Consider the following 9231-nt stretch of genomic DNA (forward strand, 5'->3'; position numbering starts at 1 on the left):
ACAGGAGGACCCCAGCGCGGGCGAGGCCTCGCTCACGCTGCCTGGCGTGCGTCCTACGCCAGACGCGGAGGTGGCGTGGCGGCACGGGGGGAGCGCACAGCGGGCGTGGCGGCGCAGCGCAGCGGTCCGAGCGGGGCTCCCACGCGGAGGCGGAGGTGGCGTTGCTACTGCGGCGCGCGGCGAGCAGCTGTTCTAGGCGCTGGCGGCCACAAGCGGGCGGGTCTTCTCCACGCACCAGGACGGCCGCGTCCGCGTCTGGCAGTGTCTCCCGCCGCTCCCGCTTTGAGAACGCCTTCAAGCTCATCGGCGCGCTGCCCACCACCAGGGACTACCTGGGCTGGGTGTTCCGCCAGCCCAGCTACGTGTAGACGATGGCGCGGCGTAGCCACCGGCGCCTCTGGATCGAGCGCGCCGACAGCATCTCCTGCCTCGCCGTCGTCGCCACCGTGCACAACGCCGCGTCCTCCTTCGACTGAGATCACTGCGCATGCCACCGGCGCCATGGCCATGCCACCACCGTCGCCAGCCAAAATCCACTAGCAGCGCGTCGCGTCGCAGGTGCACCTACGGCCGATCTAGGTTCGTGCGCGCTACCACTTCCCTCGCTTTCTGCTCTCGCCGATGTGATCTTGTAGCTCCAGATTGCATCTCCCTCTCCTCGTTCTTTCAGCTCGGGCAGAATGCTTCTTTCCTTGCTCTCAGGCTGCGGTTTATGCTCAAAAGCGCGATCTTTACGCTCAGAATAGCTTCGTTGCAGGAGGCAGGGATTTCTTCTTGCCCTTTTCCTCGCCCGGCGCTGTGGAATACGGGCCTGGATTTGCTTGTGAGTGAGAGGAGGGGTAATAGAGTGAAGGAGGCGCACGAGGAGAAGATGGCTGCGGAAATGGTGAAGGCGGCGACGAGCGACAAGCTCAAGGAGATGGATTGGACAAAGAACATCGAAATCTGCGAGCTCGTGGCGCAGGATCCTGGGTATGCTTGCCATTCCCCCCTTTCTGTTCCCTTTCTTCCCCTGTTTTTTCCCCTTTCGGAACCATTGGTTACCGAGTAGCATTGGAACTTTGCTGGCTGAAGGCTGTGACGATGAATTAGATATTGTACTCTCTTATTATTGTCATTTCTTTTGAGTGTATGGTGAATTGATCTGGAAATGCTACCAATTTTTCGTTGCCAGTTGGCTATGATTTTTTTTTGCATATAAGTGGTGGTTCATGGGTTGCCATTTGGAAAGGGTGTTTTTTGTTTACTTGAATGATGTGTTAATTTTCTGTTCCCTGTTACTGTCACCAGGAATGCCTCGAGTACATCCGCGCCCACGACGATGCGAGTACCTATGTTCATGTTCTGTTCACCGATTGCAGGGCGCTGATTCACCGATCGCAAAGCCAGGAGCACAAAGTGAGGTGCCTTGCTGTTTCGAGATGGTGACTGATTCTACACCTACTAGTTTCGTTTCGTTTGAGCGCAAAGTTCTTCCCCGCTGAGGCCTCTCTGATAGCATTCCCTACCCCTGACATCCATGCGTGGTTGGCATCTAGTGCACCCCTCTGCCAATTCCAGTTAAGAGACCACTGTATACTGATTTACTCATACTGAGGCCTTGTTTAGATCACCTCCAAATTCCAAGTTTTTTCACTCTCTCTCCATCACATCAATTTTTAGCCGCTTGCATGGAGCATTAAATGTAGGTAAAAAAAAATAACTAATTGCACAGTTTAGTTCGAAATCATGAGATGAATCTTTTGAGCTTAGTTGGTCCACGATTGGACAATATTTACCAAATAAGACGAAAGTGCTACTATTTATCGGGTTGAAATTTTTTGCAATCTAAACATGGCCTGAGTAATATGTTTGTGTTGTAATGGTTATAAAATTGCTTTCAGGTTATAAATTTTTCTGATTATCTGGTTTCTTTTCATTAGTAGGTATTTTCCTCAGGTTTTGTAGAAGATGAGGAACAAGAAGCTCTTCAAGTTAACTTTGCAAATAAATATTTGGGAGGAGGTGCCCTTTCCAAGGGTTGTGTACAGGTACCTTTCTTTTGATTGGCAGATTTTTAGTTTACCCAATCTTCGATTTCGTAGCAACTACTTTGGTTAGGGTCTGTGTGATCATGTGATGCTGTTCATTTCTCAGCAGTTTTTAGATGAATTTGTGCATCAGCACAGTATGAATTGCAATTTATCCACCATTTCCTATTTGTGCTTAAAAAAGTCCTTCGCGTTCTGTTGTGAATTGAAAACTTTTCAAATAGATTATATATGTTACAATGCTCTCTTGTGGTTTTGTGTAACCACTCTGTGTTTTTCTCTATGGTACAGGAAGAGATCCGCTTCATGATAAACCCCAAATTTATTGTGGGTATGCTATTCATGGCTTCTATGGAAGATAATGAGGCTATAGAAATTTTTGGTGCACAACGGTTCTCACAGTATATGGGGTTAGTGAAAACCCTATCCACCTTTTGCTTAATTTAGTTCATAGATTCGATGAAGTGACTGATATGATCCTTGTATGACTTTCCTTATGTGATACTATGAATTCAGTACCTGTTTCTCCTTGCAGCTATGGTTCCTCCTTTCACTTTGTCGATGGCTATTTAGATACCGAACCCTTTGATTCAATGGGGAGACGGAGAACTAGGATAGTGGCAATTGATGCTTTGGATTGTCCAGCTAGGTTACACTATGAATCTGGTTGTCTCCTAAGGTGATAAGTTACTTTTTTTCGAATGTCACAGTTGTCAGTGATGATATCCTTTGTAAGCAGATAATATTTATGGTTTCACTGTTTCTAACTATCTTTTGTTCAGGGAAGTGAACAAGGCTTTTTTGTGGATTTTTCGTTCAATCAAAAACTAGATTTATGTGAAGCTTTTCCAGGTTGTTTAACTAATCACTCCATTGAGTTTCACTCAACAGCGCTTTCCTTTTATTTTTGCAGCCAATATGGACTTAGTCAACATTGCAACTTTTAGTTTCTTTCTTGTGTTCTGCCAATGATGTAACTAAATGCAGATGAAAAAATGGTACTCTGGTGCTGTAATCTCAAGAAATGCCCAAACATTAAGCCTGTATATGCATAGCATCAGAGGTATGACAGATATGTCATATATTTGCTGATTATGTTTTCCATTTTTAAATACTGTTCAGGATTCACACAACAAGGGTGACTTTCCAAGTATCAATTCCAATGAGTACATAGGAGTTTCAACAGGAAATTGGGGTTGTGGTGCTTTTGGTGGAAACCCTGAAATCAAGAGCATGATTCAGTGGATTGCTGCATCACAGGTACAGGATACATGTGTTTCCATTTAGATGCAGGTGGCTGACTGATGCATAGGGATCAAATAAATCTATATGCCTCTTTTCTTTTGGGGGTGAAATCTGTATTTTCTTAATCGTGCAGGCTCTCTGCCCTTTTGTTAATTACTACACCTTTGAGGATGCATCTTTGGAAAGATTAGAGGCATACTATACATCCCTTCCACATTTTTTTTCTTACGCCACATGATTAGAAAGTTAAACTCTTTCTGTACAACTTCTAAAGTTGGTGTACCCTTTATAGAGAGTGAGGATCCTCGTTCGGTACAGTTTAGTGGAGCCTCTCCTAGAGATAACTACCAATTGGGCCTGATACATTTTTAGAAGTGCAGAACAAGTAGCTTGTACGATGCACAACAAAATTTATTTTGAATCAATTACCACGAGCCTCGCTAATTTTTATTGATAAAAAGAAGAGTTACAAAGTTTGCTAACCCTGGGAGGTTAGAAACCAAGTGGATCCATACCAAAAAAGGGGGAAATTACAAATAACATTTTTCTCACCGTATGAGAGGATGCACAGCAAACTTTAGCGTGCCAGTCAAATTCTAAAAGTGTTAATCACAACTCTGTGCTGTTAGGCTTCTTTGTTATTATATATATGCTCCTTGACCTTTTCCCTTGTATCGTCATGCTGTGACACGTGATCCAGTGGATACTACGCCATGGCTGGACGGTCGGGGAGTTGTGGCATATGCTCATCGAGTACTCATCTCAGAGGCTGAGAGGAGAAACGTACAAGGGTTTTTCCGCTTGGCTACTTCCCAGCAACAGGCCCAACAATGAAGTGCATTACATGTCTGAATAGCCCCAGTTTTGTGAGGTCAGAATCTGTGAGGCGCGCAGCTCTCTAGGAGCGCTGTCTGTTGAGTGTGTACTTGTGTTGAATGTGTAGTTGTGTGGGCACGAAGAGAGGGGGAGAATAGTAGTCTATTGCATCTTGGCCGGTTAGCACTCTGGATGCTGTGTAACAAGCAGTGACTACATGGGCGATCAGTTTCAGCACTTGCGCAGAGCTTTAGTCCATAGCCGAGTCACAATGATTGGTTAGGCCATTCTCAATGCATTTGATTCATGGTTGAAATACCTTCTACAATGCATAGTTTCATTTTTTTTGTGTTTCATATTTGCATTTAGTTCTCTGACACATTCAGACTTGGAAAAGTTTCATCTCACCTATATGAAACTCTCATTTCATCTCTATTGTTTAATTCTTTGCCATGTCACCAAGTTTGCTTAGTTGACACCCTATTAATTGAGAATACAACTTCCACTGAGAGTGGCCCTACACAGAATGACAGAAAGGGCTCTATTTATTCAATGGGACCAACAATATACTCCTGTTTTGCAATAAATGATCCAAAGCATGATGACGATCAATATTACCAATTATATTGCGTACAAGTCCGATCTGGAGTCTTCCATATAAATATAGAAGCACAGATTTTTATTTCAGAAGCGCCGAATTCATAACAATTGTTTGATGTTATGGCCTAGTCGATCTGCGTCTCTCCTGGAGAATTCAGGCTGGTTGGGTTTGGTATCCTCTTTCACCTTGCCATTTTTTCCATTCCCTAACAATACGTATAAGAGAAATAAACAAGTTCAGTAAAGATTATTACTGCATTTCTTAGTAATGCTAGGTTCAGGTTGGCCAATCGAATTACAGTATAGAGTAGTATGTAGTACCTTTGGTGATTGGACTGCCACCTTGTTGTCTTGGATACTGTTTATCAGTGGTGAATCTAGGATTTTAGCTTAGGGTATGTCGCTCAAAAAATTTTATATATAATTTGGTAAATCTATTTTAGCAATTCGATAATAATTGTAAATTTTATAATGTGATTCGATAAATTCAAGGATTAAATTCAGACCATCCACTAAATACAATATAAATAGTTCAAATATTTACTGAAATGTGGCTCATATGTCTAATATGTTTTCACTGCCATTAGCCGAGTAATCATATTCATATGAACGCTAGCTAACCGCTGGATTATTGCTCATCTGGCTAGGTTTGGAGGTAGAGCTCATCTGGCTAGGTTTGGAGGTGGCGGGGTCGCGTGCCTGTAGAAATGGAGATGGGGATGGGATGAGAACCGGAGATGAGGACGGGATGGGGCCAGGGTGCTGCATGAGCGCACCTGCACACACAAATCGACAAGTGATGCGTGCATGCAAAGCAAGCACGGCCCCAGCAGCATGCATGCACGCGTATTCGGATGCGCGCCGACCACCATAAGTTAGACACCGACCATGCATGTCGAGAATCCACCGTTCTCTGCTACGCGTCACCGTCCATTTGCATGCCGCCTACGATCAGAGGAAGCCATACTTCATTTAATGCAGTGCAATTGCTTCATCTATCTATTGCGAAATGCATGGATGAAGGTCGGTTGTGACGCGCCTCATCTGTGCCGTGGAATCTCTATCTAACGTACCAAATAAAAAGAACTTACGTAGATACCCTAGAAGGCCGCCGATTCGGCGTGGCATGCGTGAGTCTTTTTTTGGTTTTCTATTTTCTATTGTGTTTGGTAAAAAAAGGTCATTTTGTAACTTTGCCAGAATATAGACATTATGGATCTCATTTTGTTCGAAAAATTATTTCCAACAACATAGTACAAACGGCATATACTTTGGACTTATGGTTCAAAAAATATCGCAGTTTAAAGTTTGAACGCTAAAAAGATTCCTTTGCATGCAGGTGGGCTCCACATGTTTCATATCTCAACACCAGGCATGTAGATAGGTACTGTACATAGTAGAGCCCACACCTGGCGCGTGGACGCATGCGCGGGCAACCACAGGACATATATAAATGTGTCTGCTGGTTGTGCTTGGCAAGATAAGCCTCGGTAGGCATGCGAAGCTGTAGGATGAGCGGTCATCTCTGCGCGTATGAAAAATCTCTACATGTAAAAGAGAGGCATTAAATGTGCCCACCTGTTAGTCATACGACATGTTTTGGATAATTATTATCTTGTTGTTTCTCCATTGCCCTCGTGTATCCCGACCTCTGGAGTAAGCCTTGGTTATACTAGGTTGCTTTTAACTATGTAACTTTAAATCCCGGTGTAATTTAGTGTTCGACGCCATGTAATCTTTCGTTTAATTCCAGATTTACGAAATGTGTTGTAGTTTCGCCTAAGGGCAGTGGATCCTAATTCTCTCTTTTATAAACCCTCGCGTTAGGAGGCGTACTTGTGTTGTAATTTTTGCTCTTTCCACCTATAATGTAATCCTAGCCAATATTGTGCTTTTGAATCTAAGTGTGTTAGTTGCTTGAGCCTAACTCCATCAAATACTTCTTTCACTAACATGTCATTGATTTGCTGGCCTAGAATAGGCGCTATGTAATGACAACCAACCTCTGTTGGTTTACAACATTGTAATGAAAAAAAACCATGTTACATTTTCTTTCCATATTTTCCCATTTAATGTACCAAATAGATTAACCTTTCGTAGCAATGCGATGAGAAAACATATTAGACATATGAAGCTATATTTCTCAAAAAAAAAATTTCTATACCAGCATCACCGCCGCGAGGCAGCAATGGCTAGTATATATGAATGGTGGACAGAGGCGCTGGTCGTCAGCCACTTCATGTTGCATGATTTATGCATACATGTACGTACTCCAATCACGCGTTCGTGCAGGACCATCACCTGCATGCACTTGATGAGCTCTCATGCCATTGCCATGCATGCAGAAACCAGTGGCAGCCGTCTACGACACGACGACGTCTGGCACTACGACGTTCATTCGGAGTCCACGTCCACTGTTTATTTCTCCAATCCAAGCAACCATTGACGATCCATCAACTTGGAGATAAGTTGCTCTTGGCCCTGCTGTTTGCTACGATTTATTATTCATATCCTCTGAACCTTTTTCATGCATGCATATTAACCAGCCTGTTCGCTTGGTTGTAAACGATCGTAAATTTCCAGCTAGAACAAGTATTTTTCTCTCACACCAAACCAGCCAGCAGTAATAATCCACGATCGTATACGATCGTTTCAGCCCCAGTCGAACAGGCTGGTTAGCGGCGTCTGTCGTTTATGAAAACGAGGAGATTCGTTCAATCTCGAGATCTACTGGCTCGGTCCTTCGGAGTTGCTCATAGGGGTAGGGTTTGCGTACGTGTGTTCATAGAGGTGAATGTGCATGCGTGTTGTGAGCGTCTGCGTTGTACTGTATAATTCTCACATAAAAAAAAGTTACATGCAGAGACTAGCAAAGGGCTTTAGGGCTTGTTTGGATGACATAATAATTTCTGAAATTGTAGTATTACGAAGTTGTATTTTATAAACCATATAGTTTAGAAAAAGAGAGGTCATAAGTGTACTTTCTAGTTAATACCCCGAGAAAACAACAGTTTTGACAAATCATGATTTTTTTTAAAAAAAACTACATAGAAGGTTTGTTGCATCCAAGCGCCGGACAACTTTTGAAAACCAAAGTATATATTTTACAAAATCATAATATTCTTCAATATTCCAAAAATAATTTGCATGCAAACAGACCTTTTTAACAAAATGCGAGCAATACAATCAACTATTCAACCAAAGACACCTGTATGTCCACCTAGCATGATGAATAGTGGGTTGTTCGGATGACATGGACCGTGGAGACATCTGGAGCTCTGGACAGTGCATCAGTGCACGTTTTTCACGCTTCCACTGCCGGCTTGATTAGTTGGACCCTAAAGTCCAAAAAGTTGCTACAGTATCTGTCACATCGAATGTTTGCGGCCCGTGCATGGAGCATTAAATGTAGACGAAAAGAAAAACTAATTGCACAGTTTGGTGGGAAATTACGAGACGAACGTTTTAAGCCTAATTAGTCAATGTTTGGACACTATTTGCCAAATAAAAACGAAGGTGCTACAATAGCCCCAAATTCCAAATTTCGCGAACTAAACAAGGCCTGCATCAAAAACTGTGGCCGTGTACCGCTGAATCAGCCAAATAGCTAGCAAGACGCCAAGTGCCACGGGTATTCGCCGTTAGCCTAAAAGCATATATGCCTGTGCTACAAACCTAAAACTAGCACTATACTAATTCCTATCAAACTGCTCGTTAACAGTAAGCATCCTTTTCAGCATCTTTATTATCATGCTGGTGAGTAACAGCGTGAATTGGCAAGGTAGGAAAACTTGTCAATTTTGCTACAAGTTGCAATCTATTCATCATTTATTCTTTGAACGTCATTTTGCTAAATTTCTTTGGCGTGCCACTTTTATAGTTTTGGGTATTCGACCACAAGCAAATTTTGAAGATTTATTCAATAATTGGTAAAAACAAGGTGTTTCGAAACAAAACTCACCATTACTAATAGGTGCCGCAGCCATTTGTTGGTCAATATGGCTCACTAGGAACACCAAAATCATTTTTGCAGGTCTTACTCAAGGCAACACATTGGCTTCGGTTTTGGGCTCGGTTGCAGTGTACTGAGGACCAAATAGAGGCTATGATGCAGGCAGGTTGTCTACTAGAGTGGAGGGCACTACACTTCAACTCAAATGGATGGCCTTTTATTTTTCGGATTGATTCTTAAGCTTGGATTTTTTGGGTGTGCAAAACGTTTTTCTTTTGTAATAATAGTGTCGACTGATGCCTCTTCTTTGAAGAGGGCTGAAGCCATAATCTTAATTACATTATCTAAAAAAATGTATGTGCACTATATATACAACCCAATGGTGGAACTAGAAATTTCTTGAGCTTTGTAGATAAGTACTCCCTCCATACTAGTAATTCTAATCGTTTTGGACAAGACTTGGGTCGAACATTGAGAATATAAATCAAGAATAACTTTTAAGTTATTGAGTTTGGAAATTTAAAAACCATAGGAATAGATTTGTTTTGAAAATTACTTTCATAAAATATACAAATATCACTTTTCAAT

General features: G+C 42.6%; 1 pseudogene; it reads left to right on the forward strand.

Annotated features, from left to right (window-relative positions):
- The first annotated feature begins 371 nt into the window (after positions 1-371).
- LOC136460190 (poly(ADP-ribose) glycohydrolase 1-like) lies at positions 372-4369 on the forward strand (annotated as a pseudogene).
- Positions 4370-9231: the final 4862 nt, after the last annotated feature.

This window comes from Miscanthus floridulus, chromosome 6 (genome assembly GCF_019320115.1).
Source record: "Miscanthus floridulus cultivar M001 chromosome 6, ASM1932011v1, whole genome shotgun sequence".
NCBI classification, from domain to species: Eukaryota; Viridiplantae; Streptophyta; class Magnoliopsida; order Poales; family Poaceae; genus Miscanthus; species Miscanthus floridulus.